Source organism: Mobula birostris, chromosome 12, assembly GCF_030028105.1.
Source record: "Mobula birostris isolate sMobBir1 chromosome 12, sMobBir1.hap1, whole genome shotgun sequence".
NCBI classification, from domain to species: domain Eukaryota; kingdom Metazoa; phylum Chordata; class Chondrichthyes; order Myliobatiformes; family Myliobatidae; genus Mobula; species Mobula birostris.
In genome coordinates this window covers 38,863,512-38,885,926 of record NC_092381.1, presented here as the reverse complement: position 1 = coordinate 38,885,926, position 22,415 = coordinate 38,863,512, and the positions used below count along the sequence as shown (strand labels likewise).

The 22,415-nt window shown below is 40.1% G+C and overlaps 1 protein-coding gene and 1 pseudogene across 1 annotated transcript in view; one reads left to right on the top strand and one right to left on the bottom strand.

The window, feature by feature from the left end:
• Positions 1 to 22,415, top strand: part of slc6a9 (solute carrier family 6 member 9) — a 285,699-nt gene that overhangs the window by 49,134 nt on the left and 214,150 nt on the right. The gene's annotated exons all lie outside the window — the stretch shown is intronic.
• LOC140206307 (protein Red pseudogene) lies at positions 1,615 to 3,271 on the bottom strand (annotated as a pseudogene).

Sequence of the window (22,415 nt, the reverse complement as noted above, 5' to 3'; positions counted from 1 at the left end):
GGGTGCTGCCTGGCCTGCTGAGTTCCTCCAGTACTTTGTATGTGAGTGTGTTGCTTGCATTTCCAGCAACTGCAGGTTTTCTCTTGTTTGTGATTTAACCAAGCCTATGCTGGGCAGGGAGAGGGAAGCAAGTACAAATATGAATGTTAGATTGGATGTGAAGGGTGGTGTGGAGAAAATGTTTTGAATAACTTGTATATCTGATCTGTTGATTTTTTTTTATTCTGGCGACTTCCAGTCTTGAAGAAGGATCTCAGCCCAAAACGTCGACTACTCATTCGTTTTTATAGATGCTGCCTGATCTGAGTTCCTCCAGCATTTTGTGTGTGTTCCTCTGGATTTCCAAAAACGGCACACTTCCTCATTTTATATTTTTGATCTATATATATAGAAGACTCAGTATAAATAATAGAATCTTGTTTACAATTATTTATTTTACTTGTAGACCCTTTATAATTGCTTGATGCCTGTTTAATTATGCCCTTGTTTTTGACTTTGTTGTGGTTTTGATGTTGCATTTAGCAGATAATAGATAATAAATAAGGGGAAACCAGAAGTGTACTTGTAGTCTCAAGCCATCAGTAAGGTTATTGAGCAACATTAAAACACATAAGGATTAATAGTACTAGTCAGCATGGATGTGGTTCATGCATTGAAAACTGAGGATCAGAATACATGTCATTTTGCGTTTGGGAGGCAGTGGTGAGTAGGGTGCAGCAAGAAACAGTGCCAGGATTGGAGCTAATCATCATCTGTATTAGTAATCTCACAGCCATTACAGTGTCCGGATTTCTAGGATAGTAAACTTGTAGAAGAGATGGAAAATCCTGATTTAAAAAAAAATGGGATAAAGGTAGTATAGAGAAAAAATACATATCTTAGCTGTGAAAATCAGAGTTTGACTGAAGCGAAGAAAAAGCCAGGGGCTGAAAACACTAATTGCCCCCCAAACAGTTCTGGTAAAGTAGGCCAGGGTATAAATTAAGATGTCAGTGTGCACATGACTAGGATGGTACGATAACCAGAGGGGGTCTTCATTCCACGTATAGATGAAGCAAACTAAATTGGCAATTATAGTGTGAATGAATCATGTATGGAAGAAATGAATTTTTACATCAGTACTTTTGAGTGGCATTAGATGAAATGGTAATAGAAGCCAAGAGCAATAACTTTCTTGTAGCATTTAAACAGTTGAGTTGATTTCTCATTTCTTCCTGTCTAACTTTTTAAAAAATCTATTAAATATCTCATTAAATTTAATCATTTGAAGCTTTTCATTACCATTTACAAAGACCAGAATATAAATGTGAGGAGATCCAAGCCTCCGCAGTCAATTCAAAGTTTAACCTGTAGACTCATTCAAAGATCTCTCCTCCATCTCACACCCTGTCAAACATATTCAACTTCAGCTTAAAAGTTATCAGCAGGCTTCAAAATAAAGATGTGGCAATCAATACAAATTGTGTGAGGGTTTTTCTAATGTTCTACATTGTGATGGACCATTGCTGATGACAACAACAAATTATTTGGGACAGGTCACACACACAATTCAGCGCCAAGAAGCAATCGGCATCATGGAATGTAGGAACAGTTGACGTCTCTCCGCTCCGCCACTCAGTACTTGGGTCTCTTCACCTCGACACCATCAGCCTCTTAACTTCTTTCTCTTTTCAATGATCGCACTGATCTTCTTCCACTGCCGATCCGGTTCTGCCTTCTCATTCGTTTCCTTGAAACGTCGTGTTTTACGTCCCTCTGACACCTTGATGCCGTATTGGAAAGCAGCTTTGGGCAAAGCCTCTTTGTTGTTCATGTATTCACTGTATTCCTCCTGTGTATCAAAATTCCAGTGGCCAAGGGGTCCCTTCTTGTTACCCTGATCCATCTTACTGTAATCCACCTCTTCATCGCTGTCAACAGCCATATCATCCAGCGTGGCTGGATAACATTCTGCATAGCTGTCTGACGTTCCGAAAAAAACTCCAAGCCACTTCTTCTCTTCCTGTCTCTTTGCCGATTCTGCTCCCTGCCAATCTCCAGCTCCGGCAAACTTCTCATTGATCGACTTAATCAGATCCTTTGTCAGCCCAGGACCAGCATCCATCTCCACTGGTTCATCATCCACTCTTGGCTTTTCAAAGTAATTGTGCCTGGATTTTTTTTCTTCGTCTCTCTCTCTTTCCCTCTCCCACTCCCGCTCTTGTTCTCTTTCTCGCTCTCTCTCCCGCTCCTGCTCCCTTTCTCTCTCCTTCTCCCGGTACTTTTCACGCTCCTTCTCACGAACAACCTTCGCGGTTGTTGGCACATAGTCACTGGTGTCATCGAAGATGCCTCTTTTCATCACCTCCCAATTTACCTTTATCTTTCTTCTCCATTTTCTTGTTACGAGTTCCTTGGCGCAAGTAGGACAAGATCTGAGTCAGTTTATTGATAACAATGTCATTGGTGGTCAGCGTTGTTTGTGCTTTCTTGGTAGGGCAGTCGGCTTTGCTTCTGATTAGCATTGTGGGTACATCCATGTCTGCATATTCATCATCTAAATCCACAACATACGCCATGCATCTGGTAAAAACAGCTCATTTCGCTCTTGGGGCTTCATTTTAAACAGAATACGGTATATGTTGTGTCCCAAGAGGGTCTTGAATTCAGTTTTATTTTCTGGATCTTCATCTTTCTTCACTTCCTTCTGTACTTTCTCAATCATATCCTCTTCTTCTGTCTCTTTGCTGGTGATTTCTGCTCGGACCTTCTGCAGGAGAGCAAAATCCAGCCCCTTCACCAAGTGAGTGTGCTCCATGTCACCACCCAAGAACTTGGACTCCTGGATGAGCTGCCGCCTCTTCTCTGCTGCAGACTTGTCCGCCTCAGCAGTTGGTCCAACGGCTCTGTAGTTTGCTGCTGTACTGATGAGCTCAGTTTCCTCATAGTCTTTGTTCACACCATCTTGTCTCTCCCATGCTCGATCACAGTACTTCTCAGCCAGCTCACGCTCGCATTCCAGCTCCTGCTGCTGCAGTTTCGCGTAGTAACTTTTCTTCTTCCTCCCCCGGGCAGCAGGATCAGCCTGTTTGTTGTATTCCCTCGGCATCTCACGTTGGCGAGCTTTTGAAGGTGGAGCCGATGATGGCATTGACCTTGGGTTTGGAAGTCCTCATTGGTTAGCTTTGACTGATTCAGTGACTGAGGATCTTCCATCTCGTGTGAATCAGGCGCCAGAAGGTTTGAAAACGGCTCATTGTCGCTCTCCGGCATCTTGACCGCTTTTTGTGCCTGTTCCACTGATGAATTGGACGCGATACCACGACAAAACCAACAGCACTTCACAACTCCTCCAGACCTTCAGCAACTATCCCACATTCTTGTCTAACTTTTATCTATGTAACTCTAGCCATTCCCTCACTATCTGTCCTATAAATGCATCTCTGCAATTTGCTTCATCTCTGTGGTGATAGATTCTCTCCCTACCTTCCCCACACCTCCCTCCTTTCTGTCTTCAAATTACGACTTGATGTTGCTGCTTTTAGATATGTCATTGTTTATCATAGCTCTCTGAATGGTAACTGAGTTACAACATGCAGGTCAGGGTTAGTTCTTCAGTCAAACTAACTGGATGTTATACTTTGTGTTCATTTAAAAATGACAATTCTTAGTTAAATGTCAACACAATCTAAGTCAGGTTAGTTGCACTACGTATAACCACATCACTACCATTGATGTTACTACTTCAGTTTTCCTTAGTCGTTGACTTTGTGGTATTTAAGTTATTTTGGGAATTATTAAGCATTTGAGTAACAACCATTACTGCTGAATAGTTATTAGCATTATTATTCATTCAGTGATATAGAGAACTTAACTGAATTAAGTAAGGTTTGAAGTAAATGAAAGGGTCACACATGCATGTGGTCCGATGATTGGTTGTTACTGTGGGTCTCTGCTGAGATGACAAAGCAAACATTTCTCTTGTGAATGTGTTTAATTTCAACATGAGTGGAAGCAGTTTCAAATGCCAAGTGTTTATGTTGTCATAATGAATTTTGAAACTTTTATATTTGACATTTCAAAGATAGTTTCTGCCGGAGCATGCCAAGAATTACTGGCATCTGTGGATATAAGCTGCCTTTTTGGTCAAGCTACCATCTGACACTACTTGCATAATGAATAGTGAAGGTATGAGTATTAGATGTTTTGTGTCAAAGGCACAGGAAGAGTGTCTGAACTGACTTCCAGCCAGATATTTCACCATGACTTCCTTCTGAGATCCCAATTTCAGTCACTTTGCTTTAATTCTATGTGATATCAAGAAATAACCCTGAGCAATGAGTACATAGTAAGGGCCAACAACATCTGGACTATAGAAACTTGTGCTCCGTAACTGGCAAGATCTGGACTATTCTAGCAGAGTACCTGCTAATGGTTTCTGTACAACTATAGGTAAATTTTTCCAGTACATACTCTGCTTAAGAAGTAAGACAAGTGTCTACATCTCATTCTGTCAGACCATGCTTAATTATAAGCATCTTGGCAGAAGGTATTGATGAGAATGCTTATCCATAATCTGTTCACTGATGCCTGATTCAGCCAGGACCACTTGGTTCCATTGCACTCTTGGTCCAAATGTAGGCAGAAGTGCTATATTCCTGAGGTTAGGTAAGAGTGACACCCTTTTTCATTAAGGTCAAATCACAAACTAGAGAAAATCTGCAGATGCTGGAAATTCAAGCAACACGCGCAAAATGCTGTAGGAACTCAGCAGGCCAGGCAGCGTATATGGAAAAGAGTAAACAATCAATGTTTCGGACCGAGACTCTACAACAGGATGTTGACTATTTACCCTTTTCCATAGATGCTGCCTGGTCTGCTGAGTTCCTGTGCATTGCTTCAATAAGGTCAAACTCAGGTCAGTGGGAATTCAGGGAAAACTGCCCTACCCTCCATCAACAGTTGAGAAGCAAAGTATTGATTACTGAATGCAAAACATTCAATTCCATTTGTAACTCTTTAGTAAATAAAGCTGCCGTCACCGTACACAAGATTCAGATAACATTCAGGCAAGAGATAAAAGCAGCTAACATTTTGTAAGAGATAATGATCTTACATAACAAGCTTATGTAAGAGCTTATGGTTGGGCACAGGAGTACATTCAGCCAGAGACTCATTCCACTGAGATGCTACACAGAGCGTCATAGGAAGTCATTCCTGCCTGTGGCCATCAAACTTTACAATTCCTCCCTGGAGGGTCAGACACCCTGAGCCAAGAGGCTGGTCCTGGACTTATTTCCTGGCATAATTTACATATTACTATTTAACTATTTATGGTTTTATTACTATTTATTATTTATGGTGCAACTGTAACGAAAACCAATTTCCCCCGGGATCAATAAAGTATGACTATGACTATGACTACCACTTAACCTTAATATTCAGTGACATTATTACCACCAACATGAGAGAATCAGAATATTAACTGAACCAACCACATAAACACTGTCTTAAGGAGCAGATCAGAATCTGACAATGATGGGCTAACTCCTCTAAAAACTTACCACCGTCAATTGATGTGAGGAGTGCAATTGTCTACTCTGCAGCAAAATGAATTGGATCCAGACTCGATGAGCCCATGGCAAGATCAGCCTTGATCTTATTGAATGGCGGAGCAGGCTCGATGGGCCAAATGGCCTACTCGTGCTCCTATTTCTTATGTTCTTGTGTTCCTATCCTCACCAGTTCAGTACAAAACAGCCTGCTTGATCGGTATCCTACTCACCAGAGGCTTCAGCTGTATCATCTGTCAGCCTGCTTTGACAGGACCTCCCAAGCCCATCACCTCCAGGCCTAAAGGGACAAGGTCAGCATTCTCCCACATAGTGCCATTATCACCTGCAGACTTCCCCTCCAAATCACACAACATTCAATCTTGGAAAATTATCATCGGTCCTTGAGCTCCAAAACATTGGTGCTCACTGACCTATAATAATGGAGGTAGATTTTCAACACACGGGCTATGGGGGGTCTCAACAAGGCTGCACCTTTTTAATACCACTTTGACATCAGAAATTGGGTACCAGCAATAAAAGCTGCACTAGCCAATAACGCCCCATGTTTTGCACAAATAGGCTTGGTTTTAGATTTTCCTTGAAAAGCAGTGTCTGATGTCTGGTGAAGTTCAGTTTACAGCTGTGCAAGTTAGACTTCCCAGAGCACTTTAATTGAATCTTTTATTGAATTGCCCTTTGAAGAAACAGAGTGCACAGCTCTTAAGATTGCGCCAGAACCTGCTGGGGAATGCCAGCAGTCCAGCACCGAGATTTAAATGCAGGATTCCTGTGTGAGCAATAGTACTCCTGGCAATTGCCCAATGGAACATTGTACTCCTGCAGTGGATTGTGAACCTAAGGATTGAATCTGCATCAGGTTAGACTTGATGCAGCAATACTCGGGCTATTAATAAGAATGGAGAAGCATGTTAGTGAGGGGTAAGGGTTTTAAAAAGAGATTTTGGAATAAAAAAGATTAAGTTTATTTATGTTTTAAATGTTATTAAAATATGAATATGCTTTAAATTTTATTAGTTTTAACTTTTTAAAAATGTCAATGATTTTTAATAGCTTTGACTGTTTCTGACTGTCGACAACATCCAGAGGGCTTAAGGTCTCACTAATGCAGCGTTTGTTTATGTACATTACATTCTTATCTTTATACATAATACGAGGGGTGATTGATAAGTTCATGGCCTAAAGTAGATGAGTCAATTTTAGAAAACCCGGCACATTTATTTTTCCTACATTACACACACAGTCCAGCAGTCGTGGAGCATACAGATCCCTTCTTTGTAGAAGTCTGCATCTTGGACCTCCAGAAAGTGGCCCACAGCAGGGGTGATTGATGTTTGTGACCTAAGGTAGAAGGAGGTCAGTTATAAACTTCAAACTTTCTGCATTTTCACTCAAAGAGTTGAAATGCACGTGCATGTAACAAGAGCTGTATAACTCTTCTCTTTCTACCGTAGGCCACAGGCTTATCAATCAGCCCTGCTGTGGACCACCTGGAGGTCCAAGATGCTCTCGTTACATGCACGTGCAGTTTCGACTCTTTGAGTGATAATGCAGAAAGTTTGAAGTTAATAACTCACCTCCTTTTACCTTAGGCGACGAACTTATTAATCACCCCTGATGTGGACCAGTTCTACAAAGAAGGGATCTATCTGCTCCACGACTACTGGACTAAATGTGTACGTGTAGGAGGGGACTATGTTGAAAGATAAATGTGCTAGGTTTTCTAAAATTAACTCCATCTACCTTAGGCCACGAACCTATCAATCACCCCTCGTATGTGTACTTAGTGCTAGTGAAACAACATTCTTTAAAAAAAATGTGGAGGATTTTGTTAGATATTGTTTATGTCTGGTATTGTCCAGGAATCATGGATTCTTGTAAATATCTATAAATTGTAAGGCATACAATGCTGGATTTATATTATCATTTTGAATTAAAAAAACAAGTTTGAAGGAAGGAGAAATAGTTTCTTGCTTTTTAAAGCATTCTGTGTTAAAAGTTCTACCACATTGCAATGTATAAACAGAAGTAAAATCACATACATTTATGTTATTGAAACATTTACATTGGCAATTCTATTTACTTGTATCTCTGTTCCTTCACTCTTTGGTGCAACGCACTTTACATTAGTAAATCATTAATAAATGTGTGGATTCATGAATTACTATTTTGCAAAGGTCAAACATAAAGTTGGACAACAGTTTATTTATGATCTGTGGCCTGCCTGTTCCGCCAACTCCGAGATAATGTCTGTTTGAGGTCTTAACTTCACATGGTAAATTTCACCATTTCAGCAAATGGCTTAAGTCATCTTTACTAGAAGAATAAAGCAACATGCCTGTGAATTTCAAAGCAGTCTCAGTGTTTGTTTCTAGAACCCAGAGTTGAAGGAACCCTTCTGTAGTCATAGTACCATTTGCAGTGAAACTTGAAATAATAACACACAGGTTTGGTAATTCTATTGCCAGCTCACCATCTATTGTCTGAAGCCAGGTTACTGCCTGCACAGGAAAATTTTCTTTGAACATATTGACTGCAATAATCACCAATGCATGCATGAAATGTGTTAAGTCCAATTTTTCACATTTGATGACAGCAAGTAGAATGTAATAAGCAAAAAATAATTTCTATCTTTCCCATCCTGAAAGATGCGTTCCAGCAATGAAATGTAGTAATTCCAGACAAAGAGGAGGAAAACACTTCTCACAGTACATAACTATAATATAAAAGGCTGTAAATTTGTTACTGGTTATGCAACAAAGTTGCAACAGTTTTCTGCAATATAAGAAATATTTAAAAGCTGAGAAGTATTTATAGAGAAAAGCTGGGCCTCTATGGCTAATATCAAAATGTAGGATTGGTCCTCTTCTTAACACATCAATGTATTTTCTTCGAATAAAATGCTCTTTGGTGGATATTATTATCATTATAATTATGTGCTGTGTTGTATCACATAAGCAATCATGGTCTTTGACCAAGATTGTTCATGGCAAACTTTTGTGGTTTGCCATTGCCTTCTTCTGGGCAGTGTCTTTACAAGACAGGTGACCCCAGCCATTATCAATACTCTTCAGAGATTGTCTCCCTGACGTCAGCAGTAGCATAACCATGACTTGTGATATGCTTCTGCTCATACAACTATCCACCCACCTACTCCCAAGACCCAAGGTATTATACTCATTTTTAAAAAAATTCTTCTTTGAAAATTGGGAACGAGTATTCTGCAAGTAAGCTCTAAGTCACTGATAGTTATACAAAATTGAAGGAAAAGAACAATATGATTTGGGAATAAATAATTACTTTCTTTGAAAATTCCATTCGCAGATTTAGATTGGGAAGATTTTCTCTACAGAGTTTTAATTATAAGAGAGCTGGTACATAGTTAAAATAACTTGTCCTTTATTATTCTAGCTGCTTACATTTGGAATCTCCATGAGGAGTCATACTTCCTGTGTTTAACTAATCAAAAGAACCCCAGCTCCGGTGCAACTTTAATGCAAAGAACTGTTGTTGTTTTGTATCTCCTCTTAGAATAGAAAGAAGTTGCATATGTATTATGAATGGAGGACTGTGAGATACTGTTTCTTTAGATGGTGTTTGGTCCAGCTCTGACAGTAGAGGTGGCGAAGGACAGCCAAGTTGGTGGAAGCATCAAATGGCATTCAACCAGGAGCTCAAGACCTGTAGGTAATCAGCAAAGCAGTCTACTGTACGTTTGGTCTTGCTGATCAGAGTAGGTCACTTTGTGGGGCACAATGTTACAGTAGGTACAGATGAATCTGTGTCTCACCCGCTAGTATTGCATCATTTTGGTTGCAGGAGAAAGTCCCAGAGGAGGAGAGGCAGGAGAGCAAATCAGTGAATCACGGAGACAGTGATTCCTGTGGAAAGAGGTGGGAGTGGTGATGACAGATGGTGGGATTGCATGGTAATTGGCAGAAATCATGAAGGGCATTCTGCTGGATACAGAGGTGGATAGGTTGAAAGGTAAGGACAAAGGAACGTTCTCTATGCTCTATCAGGGGCAAGGCAGCGTGAGAACAGAAGTTTGGGAAGTGGAGGAGATGCATGCAAGGGCTCTGCCAACCTTATAAAGGGGATGCTACATTTCCTGACAAGTAATGTCCTGGAACAGATGTGGCAGTGATGGTAAAATGAGAGAGAGGAATGGTGTCCTTATTCAGTTGAGAGTGGGCAAAGTGTAATCTGAGTGACTGTGGGCATCGGTGGCATTACAGTAAATGTCAGCAAAGTGTTTGCCTCTTGAGGTAGTAACAGGGCAATAAAGAGAGGGGAAAGAAGTGTCAGAAATCATCCAGGTGAATTTGAGGGTGGTGTGGAAGTTTACTACAAAGTTGATAACATTGACAAATTCCATATACAGTACAGCACAAATGCAGTTAGTGATGTTACAGGTGAAGAGTTAGGGCATCCTTTCCCTTCTTTTCCACTCCTGATGAAGGGTCTTGACCTGAAACATCCACTGTTTATTCATTTCCATAGACACTGCCTGACCTGCTGAGCTCCTCCAGCACTGTGTGTGTGTGTGTGTGTGTGTGTGTGTTGTTCTGGATTTCCAGTGACTGCAGAATCTCCTGTGTTTAGGGAGTGGTGTGAAATAAGGTTTGGAAAAATGTCTGTTCCACATAGCCAATGAAGGGTATCGCTGGAGTCCATGGCTACACCTTTGATTTGTGGCAAATGAGAGGACTCAAAAGTGCACTTATTTGTTCAGAGTAAGAAGTTCTGCCAGGCAAATGAGAGTGTTAGTAAAAAAGGATGTCTATGTGGAGGGTCTGGACATCCAGAGTGAAGATGAGGCACTGGAGCATATTGGAACTGTGTTGCCTGTTACAACACACAAATCTGGTTACTACATTGTAAGAAGGATGGCATAATGTTAGCTAATACACAAAAGATATTAAGAGAAAGTGATCAGAAATGAAAAATGTTGGATGATGAACCAAAATTTAATTGTGGTGCTTAAAATTATGAAGGGTTCTGATATGAAGGACATATTTCCCTTTATAATAGTTAATGGGGGAGGCCATTAATTTAAGATAATAGGTAGAAGGAATAAGAGTTTAAAAAATCAGAAGTTCGTACAGGTTTCAAAAGATGAGGGAGTCAGAAACACACAGCACATTAACAGGCATCTGAATAGCTAATTGATAGACATAAACTGTAAGGCCATGGAGTTCAGCTGGAAAATTGGATTAGTCTGAATTTGTTTTGTGGGCAGCATGATGTCATGAACTAAATTTAGAACATAGGTCATTTCAGCACAGTGTAGGCCCTATAGCCCACAATGTTGTCCTGTCCCTGCTCTAGGATCAATCTAACTCTCTGTCTGACATAATGTATACAGGGAGTACATGGCGGTTACATTAAGTTGGTAGTTTCCACCTTTTGTGCCATAGACCCCGGCCATTAACTGAGGGGTCTGTGGACCCCTCGTTGGGAAACCCTGCGTTAGGGGCTTTTAAGCAACTCTTAGATGGACACGTGGGTGATAGAAAACAAGAACCAGTCTCCAGTTCTTAATGTAAATTGCAAGCAGCAATTAGATTGGAGTTAGAAGCACAGGCTGCTAAGAGGTGTACTTTACAAACTAAAATTACGAGGTCATTTTTTTTTCGTCTTCATTAAACAAGCTTAAGACAATGTCATTTAGCATATAAAATGTGATTACAAGTTGGGATGTTTATGTATTCAGTGAGTCAGGCCTCACAGCCTTAGTTGTGGATGTGTGAGATCTCTGTCACCAGAAGCAATTAAGACCATCTGTGTGAGTTACTTTGTCCCAGCAGAATTATCTAGAAAATATTATATGCAGATGACGTCATCTAGTAGAAAATCGTATAAATATCATCAGCATTGGGGATTGTTAGAAATGTCAAGGAGAGTAACAGAGAGATGGGGTGACAGAAAAAAAAGAACTGGAATTCATTCCTCATCCTTCAGTTTCTGTGACAGATGACTTGTTGGTCTGCAACTCATTGCTATGTTCTTCTAGTTAGATAAAATTCTACCTGTGTTTGGAAATCCTTTGTAGTTTGTAAATCTTTTGCTATTTGGAATTTTTTCATAAATCAGAAATCCTCTGAGTGTTAAATGTGTGTTAAGAAATATTTGTCTAAATTTAAATGAGTATCATTAAAAAATAAAATAATTATGTTTAAATGATTTTGTTATCTGGAAGTATCCCCTCCTTGATAGGGTGGGGGACAAGCTACTCAAGCAATGGGTATTGTTCGGATGGACCTCTCCGCAGAGAAAAGACAGTGTAACAAGATTGCCCTTGAAGTGTATGTGGTACGGTATAAGCTCTTATAGTGAGGTACCCTTTGATACCTACATTGGATAGGACTTACATCTGATTTTGAGTTTAAAGATCTGCAGCTAGGGAATCTAATCACCCTGGGATTAGGGTATTGTGTGTATTAAGAGTATTGGGCAATCAGCAACATGAATTGATCTTTTGTCTAAAGTGTCTTTTTGTTATTCTAAATTTGATGCATGAGGTTTATGACAATATTACTATATTTGGAATAAAAAGTACTGTACATCGACTAAAGCTTGCTTTAAAGTTTTTGGAGGTATAAAGTAAACCCCCTAATACTCAGCAACATATACCTGCCTTTTCATTGTCTACGTAGAACAAACAGTCCATGTTCCAAGCCTTCTGCAGTAATGCTCCCCAACACTTCCTCCGCTACATTGACGATTACATTAGTGCTGCTTCATGCTTCCATGTTGAGCTCATCAATTTCATTAACTTTGCCTCCAGCTTCCACCCTGCCCTTAAATTCACTCAATCCATTTCTGACACCCCCTCCCCTTTCTCAGTCTCTCTGTCTCCATCTTTGAAGATGAACCGTTGATCGATATTTTTTTATAAATCTGCTGATTCCCATCCTGTTTCCTGTAAAAATGCCATTTCCTTTTCTTAGTTCCTTCATCCTTGCTGCATCTGTTTCCAGAATGAGGCTTTCCTTTCCAGAACTTCAAATATTGTCCTTCAGCGAACTTCCCTTCCTCCATCACTGATGCTGCCTTCACCGGCATCGTCTCCATTTTCCGGACATATCACCCCATCTTCCATCACCTTACCAGTGATAGAGTTCCTCTTGTCCTAACCTACCACTCCATGATCCTTCACATCCAACACATCATTCTCCAAAACTTCTGCCATCTCCAAAGGGTTCCTTCCACCAAATGCATCTTTACCTCCCTCCAACTCTCCGCTTTCCACGGGATCACTCCTTCCATGAATCCCTTGTCCACTTGCCTCTCCCCACTTATCTCCCTTCCGGCACTTATCCCTGCAGGTGGCCAAAGTGCTACCCCTGCCCACTCACCTCCTCCCTCACCTCCATTCAGGACCTAAACTGTCCTTCCAGGTGAGGCAGCACTTCACCTGTGAATCTGCTGGGGTCATCTGTTGTATCTGGTGATCCCGATGTGGCCTTCTCTGCACTGGGGAGAGCTGACATAAATTGGGGGACTGCTTCATCAAGCACCTCTTCTATCTGCCAAAACTGGAACTTCCTGGTGGCCAACATTTTAATTCATATAACCATATAACAATTCCCATTTCCTTTCTGACATGTTGGTCCAACAAGAGGCCACCCTCAGGGTGGGGAAGCAACTCCTTATATTCCATCTGGGTAGCCTCCAACCTGATGGCATGAATGTCAATTTCTCCTTCTGTTTTATTAAAAAAAAGGTTCCTTTCTTCCCTCTTTTTATCACGACTCTGGTCTCTTACCTCTTTTCATCTGCCTGTCACCTCCCCCTGGTGTGCCTCCTGCCCTATCTTCTATGGTCCTCTCCTAAGAGGTTCCTTCATCTCCAGCCCTTTACCTTTCCCACCTATCACCTTCCAGCTATCCTCATTCCCCTCCGCAACCTTTTTATTCTTTCTTTCCAGTCCTGAAGAAGGGTCTTGACCCAAAACGTCAATTGTTTTTTTCACTTCCATGGATGCTTCCTGACCTGATGATTTCCTTCAGCATTTTGTGTATGATCCCACTAATACTCTAATCTCCACCCCTTCTGAATATTAGCCATTTTCAAAATTTGCAAACAAAATATGTTGGAGGTTGCAAATGACAAATACTGCAAGTCCTTGGAGCTATGTCTCTAAACAAATGATAGATTGTTCATGTTTATGTGAGGTGACTGAGCCAGTGATCAGATGCATTGCCTCCGGCAACATCTGCGGCCCAGCTTGTGCCCATATGTTCCATGAAATCTGGATGTCCTCTTGTTTTCTGCTTGATTTCCCCTTCATTTGTTCCCATTGCACTTCATTCCTGCACAGGATTTCAAACAGGCATAATTTTATTTTACTAGATTTCACAAAATAAAGCGAACTTCCATCAAAGCATACAATAGGTGTACAGTTTAAAGATAAAAATATCCAAATGTTTGGCCATCGACTTCAAGTTAAAACTCATGCAATCATTTTTTTTTTAAATTTAAATTCCCTTTGAAGACAAGCTGTCTTATTGATAATATCCAATATGTCTAGATTACTTTAGAACTACGAAATGGTCTCAAAAGTGTTATCACTGTTGCTGGCAACAGTGATACAAATCAAATTCAAGGTCTCATTGACTAATTCTGGATGAAGAACAGGAAAAGGTTATTTCTGGGTGCTTAAAAGTTACCACATTTGTAAGAAGCTATTTTGCTGTCAATGTAAGAATTTGCAGGAAAGCATTTTATGCTACCAACTGGAGACCTATTTCTAGTCTCCCTTCCTCCTGCCTATCGCCCCTCCTGATACGGATCCACCAATCACTCTCTCCACCCCTTCCCTCCACCCTCAATCTTTTTGTCCTGACGAAGAGTCATGACTTGAAAAATCATCTGTGCATTTCCCTCCACATACTGTATGCTGCCTGACCCATAGTGTTCCTCTAGCATATGTGTTGCTGCATATTTGACATAGTGAGGGACATTTATTTAGGTGAGATTTGAACTATTCCACAGAAAATAAATATTAAAATGTATTAAGATATATGAGGTGACAATCTAATTATTAATGAATAATTTGGTCAGCTACATAGTCATTTTCGAATGCTGTTACCTATAACAATAGAAGTGCTTTGATATTTTTGAAAAATAATTACTTTCAATAGCAAGCTTCCAAATTTTACTAAGGAGATTTGTGATATGCAGGCTTACAACATAGAGCTATCTGTTGTACAGGTATTCTGTGTTAGGTTGCATTCAACTGAAGAGATGATTAGGAAGTATTGAATTCAGTGTTGAATTTGGTTATCTTCAGATAATCAAATGTATCTTGAACAGGAATAGATGGAATAGATTTGTAACAGTCTGAGAGTAATACTTACCACAGTTTTATGAAGAGAAAGGCTCTTAAGTTTTATTGTGTAAAATTTGAAGTGTATGGGTTTATGATCTTTTTAAAATCAATCAAATCTCCTTATGCTGGAACGTATGGGAAAAATTATTCTTGCTGAACCTTAAATGGGAAGGCTGTATATGCATAGAGAGAATTATGCAAAAATTATTTGACACATGCCAGGATAGAGCAGTGATAGCATTGTTGATCAAAATATAAAGGAATGATTTTGTCCTGACTGTTCAAGTGATGAGTAAAGATGAACTGAAATGTGTATCACAGATTGATTGTATACCTATGTGAGGAAATTGTTACTATTCCAGAGTTTGACCGTGAAATCACAAGAAGAGAAATTGAAGAAGCACAAATCTAAATGTTTTTCAGAGAATGATCTTACTGAAATTCTCTGACTTAGAAAATGAAGAAAAATGTGTTTGAGACTTCATGTATTGTAATCAGAGTACATGCACTGGCATTGGTAAGAGTTATTGCAAATGTGTTTTTCATTCATCAGATCAAAGCAAACTAATGAAATCTTTTCTTGTGTTTTGTAACTTAAAAACATTAAAGTAATTCAAAGGAAAATGCGGGAGTCCAGGATTACAGGTCTAACTTTGCGTTTACTTTAAGTGAGGTGTGCAGGTATCACATGATAGTGTGTGTGTAATACATGTAGTTATACACGTAAACCATGGTGAATTATTTAAACAAACAAGAATGCTTACTCAAACAATATAAATGCAAGTTTACTCAAATATTACTTAAATATTAAATACGCAACACTTTATATAAACTGTTCAATAAAAAAGATAAAGACTTAATCTCAAACAAGAGAAAATCTGCAGCTGCTGGAAATCCGAGCAACACACACAAAATGCTGGAGGAACTCAGCAGGCCAGGCAGCATCTATGGAAAAGAGTACAGTTGATGTTTCGGGCCAAAACCCTTCTCTGACCCCTGAAAAATAAGCCAAAATCAGGTGTGTTCCTGGAGCATATCTTATTAGCCCAAGATCCACCTAATCATTTCATTTGAACTACGTTGTGCAATTTCCAAAGAAAAGTTGGCTTCATTCAGCCAATTTTAGTCTTTGAAAATTCTAAATTATTCAGTGATGATTGATTGCAATCCTGTTTTGAATGAGCTTGTGGATTTTTGCAACTGAGAGATAAGGATATCAGCCTGAATTTCTATAACATAGAACATATGCAGAAATATAAAATTCCTCTACACAAATCGGGAATGAAATAATGTCTGCTGCACAGCAAGAATATCAAAAATAAAATGGTTTCAACCTGCATCTCGGAACCGAAAGCAGACATATTAACCCTTTTAAAATCTGTTTTGGATATAACCAATTTCTCAAAGGAATACAAGGTTCTATTCAATAAAATTCACTCAAATCACTGCAACCTTTTTATTTTCCACTGCTTGTAAGACAAATGTTTGCTCTTTTCCTGACTCATGATTTTGCAGTATGGGCCAATCACACAGGTAGTTCCATATTGTATTTTTCCATCAACTTTTACAGCTTTTGCCAAAGTTGATTGAGTACTCCTTAAGTATCTGTAGTACTTTTGGTTAAGAGTGGTGTCAGTGATGTAAATTAGTGTTTGTTATTTGTTTAATTTTAGTAAATTACTCTTAGATTCTTGGAGAAAAAAGTCCTTTCCCTCTGTAAAACTGTTCCAACTTCTTCTGATTTTAATCTGCTCTTATGTTTTACCTCCTGCAAAAAGAAACTTATTGCACAGCAGATGCAGGCATAAAACCACCAGAAAAATTACTCAGTTTGCTGGAAGCCACCTTTGCAAAGTTGTATGATATGGGCCAAGGGCTTAGCATTGCCATTAGATGATACAATCATGATGTCTAAGGACAACTTAGTAGACAGACCTTAAATTCCCTTTTTCTACTTGTCCTCCAGACACTTGTTTAGCAACTCTAGACCAAATTTGTAAATCAAGTGTATCGAGATAAATACAAACTAATCAAAAAATACACTCCATTACTTACTTCTTCAATAAACCTGAATATAAAACCATAAGACATAGAAGAAGAATTAAGCTATTCAGCCTGCTCCACCATTTAATCATGTTGGATTCATTACCCTTAGCAACCCTATTCTCCTGCCTTCTCAACATAACATTTGACACTCTTTGTAATGAAGAACATACTTACATTCACTCTAAATACGTATACCCAATGTCTTGGCCATCACAGCCATCTATGAGATGAATTGCACAGATTCACCACCCTCTGGCTAAATAAATTCCTCCTGCACTCTGTTCCTAGTTTGCACCAGTACAGTATAGGAAACATTCTCTTCACATCCACTCTATCTAGGCCTTTGAATATTCATTAGGTTTCAATAAGATCCCTCCTCATTCTAAATTCCAGCGAGTACAGTCTCAGAGCCATCAAATGGTCCTCATACGTTAACCCTTTCATTCCCATGAAACTCCTCAAAAGAAATCAAATATTCATGCATCTATTATTAAAGCATGTATGCAGTATACAGTCGTAAGATTCATCTTCCCCCATAGACAGCCACAAAAGAATGAAAACCATAGAACCCGTTCAAAGAAAAACATCTCACCCTCCTCCAGCAAAATAAAACCAAAATCAAACATATCATGCAAACAACAACAAAAAAAGAGTGAAAAGCACAGAATATAAAACACAAAATCAAATGAGTCCAGAAATATTCAAGCAACACACATAAAAAATGCTGCAGGCCAGGCAGGCCAGGCAGCATCTATAGGAAGAGGTACAGTCGACATTTTGGGCCGAGACCCTTCATCAGGACTAACTGAAAGAAGAGATTTGAGAGTGGGGGGGGGAGATCCGAAATGATAGGAGAAGACCGGGGGGGGGGGGAATGGAGCTAAGAGCTGGAAAGTTGATTGGCAAAAGGGATACGAGGCTGGAGAAGAGAGAGGATCATGGGACGGGAGGCCAAGGGAGAAAGTAGGGGGGAGGGGAGCTCAGAGGATGGGCAAGGAGTTATAGTGAGAGAGACAGAGAGAGATAGAAAAAAATGGTAAGAATAATAAATAAATAAATAAATAAATAAGGTCTAGGGTACGGAGGGGAGGTGGGGCACTAATGGAAGTTAGAGAAGTCAGTGTTCATGCCATTAGGTTGGAGGCTACCCAGATGAAATATAAGGTGTTGTTCCTCCAACCTGAGTGTGCCTTCATCTTGACAGTAGAGGAGGCCGTGGATAGACATGTCAGAATGGGAATGGGACGTGGAATTAAAATGTGTGGCCACTGGGAGATCTTGCTTACTCTGGCAGATGCAGTTCAGCTCAGTGTATGTTATCTGCAGGTCATTCTGATTCAAAGCTGCCAAAAATAGTAACAAAAAAAGGAGTGACCAGAAACCAGAAACACATCTTAGCATGAACTAGAGTCCAAACTACAAACCGCATTGATTAAACCTTGCGCAAGACCCAGGATTCTGGCACCATTCTCTGCCAGCACTGAGAGAGAGAGAGCGCATTCAGATGCAGGGTTTTTCCCCTGGCAGCGGTGAGTGAGATGCTGATAGATAGCACGGAACACCTGCTTGCATTCCGCACTCGCCCTGATGATTTCAGTCTTCAGCGCTACAAAATGCTAGATCAGCGAGAAATGCAGTTGATCAATGGCTTGCACCCTGTCTCCAGGCTTCTTGGCCTTAAGGCTGCAGTGCCTCATGGAACACCCTTGGAGACAGCAAAGCAACAGATTGCTCAATCAGCCCAAAAACACACCACCAACTTGTAGATCTCTGGCTCCAGCAGTAGCAGAACCACGTTTGACAGAAAAAGGAGATGTGAACCGTCTGGTTGTATTGTTTGCTGGTGCCATCTTCTTCAGGAGACTCTGGATCCTCTCCAGTGCCAGCACATCCTTGCTTAGATAGGGAGCCCAAAACTGCGCATTATACTGCAAGTGCGGTCTGACCAAAGCTTTATAAACTTTCAGCATTACATTCTTGCTTTTATATTCTAGTCCTCTCAAAATGAATTTTAACACCTTCCTTACCTTCTTTTAATGCCTTTCTTACCACCAACTCAGCCTGCAAGTTAAGCTTCAGAGAATCCTGCACGAGGACTCCTAAGTCCCTTTGCACCTCTGATTTTTGAATTTCCTCAGTGGTTAGAAAATAGTCTATGTCTTTATTCCTTCTAGAGAAGTGCAAGACCATACATTTCCCTAAACTATATTCCATCTGCCACTTCTTTGCCCATTCTCCTAGTCTGTCTACGTCCCTCTGCCAATTCGCTACTTTCTCAACACTAACTGCCCCTCCACCCATCTTAGTATCGCAATAGTATGAACTCTTGCCCCGCAGTGACCAGAGTGTGGCTGGTGGAAGATGCGAACATTCAATGGGGGAGACTGCTGTTGAAATTAAAGGGTCTTCCAACTGTGGCTTCCTGATTGCTAGCTGACAGGTAGCAACAGAATTAAAGAGAATTCCAAACCCTTTTATTAGAAGCAAGATCAAAAGGGAAGCCTTTGTGTGGAACCAGTGCACAGTGTCTTGAGTGATAAATTCATGTTGGTATTTACCAGGGAGAAGGATGGAGTGTTAACAGAGGTGCACACTGACAGTCTGAAATGTGTGTATCAGGAAAGTGGCCATGTTAGAGAGATTGATGCATACATTGGTGGACAAATTCTTAGGGCCTGATGAAATCAATTCTAGGTTTCATGGGTAGTAAGGGAGGAAATTGCTGGACCCCCACAAGGATTTTTGCATCATCTTTAGTCAAGACTAGAGAATAGCTAAACTTGTTTCCATCCTCAAGAAGGGTGGCAGGGATAAGCAAGGAAACTACAATCCAGTGGTGAAAACTATTCTAAAGAATAAGATGCTTGAAAAACCAGGGTCTGATTAGGGGGGTCGGCTTGGTTTTGGACGTGGGAAATTTGACTGAAATTTGACTGGACTTTACTGAGAAAATTGATGAAGCAAAGTGGAAGACTTGGTATATATGGACTTTTGCAAGGCACCACATGACAGGCTGGTCCAGCAAGTTTGGGCACCTGGTCCAAGCTGCTTTGGCAGACTGTATAGACGGCACAGTGCAGTTGTAGAAGATGGCTTTTGTGACCAGACGTCTGTAATCAGTGGTCGATGCTGGCACCTTTGTGCTTTGTCATTAATATAAATGACTTGGATGAGAACGTCTGTGGTCTGATAAGTAAGTTTTCTGAAAACACAAAGATTGATGGAATTTTAGATTGTGAAGATGTTTGGCTAAGGGTACAAAATGATATAGAACAATTGTAAATGTGGCGTAGGGAATTTAGTTCAGCCCAAACCTGAACAAGTATATACAGTAAATGGTAAGAACCTTGTAAATATTGATGTGAAAAGGACCTTGGGTTGTACAGTATGTTGATTGCTCCCTGGACACAGATGGATAGGATAATGAAAGTACATTTAGCTGGCTTGACCTTACAGGCAAGGGTATTGTGTATAAGGGTTCTGATATCATGTTGCAGCTGGATAAGACATTGTTTGGGAAAGATTTGGAATATTCTGTGCAGTTCTGGTCACCACGGTGTAAACAGGACATGGTAGTGCTAGAAAGAGTGCATAAGCGATTCATTGAGAAGTTGACTGGATTCGAGGGATTTAGTTACAATAAGGATTGTTATCACTCATGCAGGAGGCTAAGGGGTAACCTTACAGAGGTCAGTAAAGTTATGAGGGCATAGATAGGGTAGATAATCACAGTCCTTTTACAAGGGTAGAATAATCTCAAAATAGAGGACACCAGTTTAAGGTGAGACAGGAAACATTTAAAGAAGATCTTATGTGCACACTTTTCTTATAAATGGTGGTGGGTAAATGGAACTAGCTATCAAAGTAAGTACCAGTTACAATCATACTGTTTAAGATGTGTTTGCACTGGTACGTGGATAGAAGAGGAATAGAGAGATATCGGCCAAATTCAGGAAAATAGAATGAGCTCAGATAGGCATTCCAGTTAGCATGGAAAAGGTTTCATGCTGTATGACTCGACGACTTTATAACTAGTACACTAAGGGAGTGGTAATCTCCTCTCTGAGCGAGGAGATTCTGTGAGGTGGGTTCCTTAGGTTAGAATCAGCCCTTTTTGGTACATTGTTTCTCTTAATCTGCAAAATTACCACTACGTCTGTTGTTATTCACTTCAATTGTTTGCATAGTTTTAATTTATTTTTTTCTTTCTCTTGCGCATCAAGTGTTGGTCTTTTATTTTTATTCTTTTTTTTCTTTAATTAGATTCTTTCGGGTTTCTTGCTTTGTGGCTATCTGTGAGCAAGCAAATCTCAAGGTTGTATAAGTTATACATTCTTTGGAAATAATAAATGAATCTTGAATCTGATAATCAGTGCTTGGACAAAGTGGAGTCAGGCTTGATCTTATTCTGTTAGAGAAGCTGATTCTGAGAGACTGGTTGGATCCTTGCAAAGATAATGTGTTGTGTTCCTTGGGTTGGCAATGCTTTTTAGTTGCATCTTTGTCTGTTGTTCATTGAACTGTACAATCACAGTAAAACAGTCTTGTTAATTTAAAAAAACTGGACAAGGAAACTTTGTCTTTAGTCAGCAAAAGTACTGCATTATTTCCCATGCACGGCAAGATCAATTAGTTTACAGTGTATGCTTTGTGCAAACAGGGGTGAAGTCATTCCATCTGAACTCTCCTTTGTAACCTATAAACTGAGGATAAATTTAGATTTAGATTATGAAGACACGCAGTTCTCTTTTATTGTCATTTAGTAATGCATGCATTAAGAAATGATACAATATTTCCTCCGGTGTGATATCACAAAACACAGGACAGACCAAGACTGAAAAAAAACTAACAAAACCACATAATTATAACATATAGTTACAACAGTGCAACAATACCATTACTTGATGAAGAAGTCCATGAGCACAGTAAAAGTTCAAAGTCTCTCAAATGTCCCACATCTCACGCAGAGGGGAGAAGGAAGAAAAACTCTCCCTGCCATACCCGACCACGGTCCGACTCTGAGTCATCCGAAAACTTCGAGCTCTGATCAGCTCTCCGACACCAAGTACTGAGCGCCATCTCTATCCAAATGATTCGACCTCCATCTTGGTCGCCAACAGCAGGAAAAGCCTGGGATTTTGAGGCCTTCCCTCCGAAAGATTCCCAACCGCGCAGTAACGACAGCAGCGAACGAGCGTAATTGACCATCAGTTCATCAATTAGGCCTCTGCTTTGCTCTTTTCTTGGGTTAAGGGTGTAGAAGAGAAATATTCAGAGTCATTTATTTATCATGTGAGCATCGAAACATACAGTGAAATGCGTCACTTACATGAACAAGTGACACCACCTAAGGATGTGCTGGGACCAACCCGCAAGTGTCATCACACATTGTGATGCCAACATTGCATGCCCACAATATTCAATAGAACAACACAATAATAGTAACAAAACAAAATAACAGCAAAACAAGTCCCTTTCCT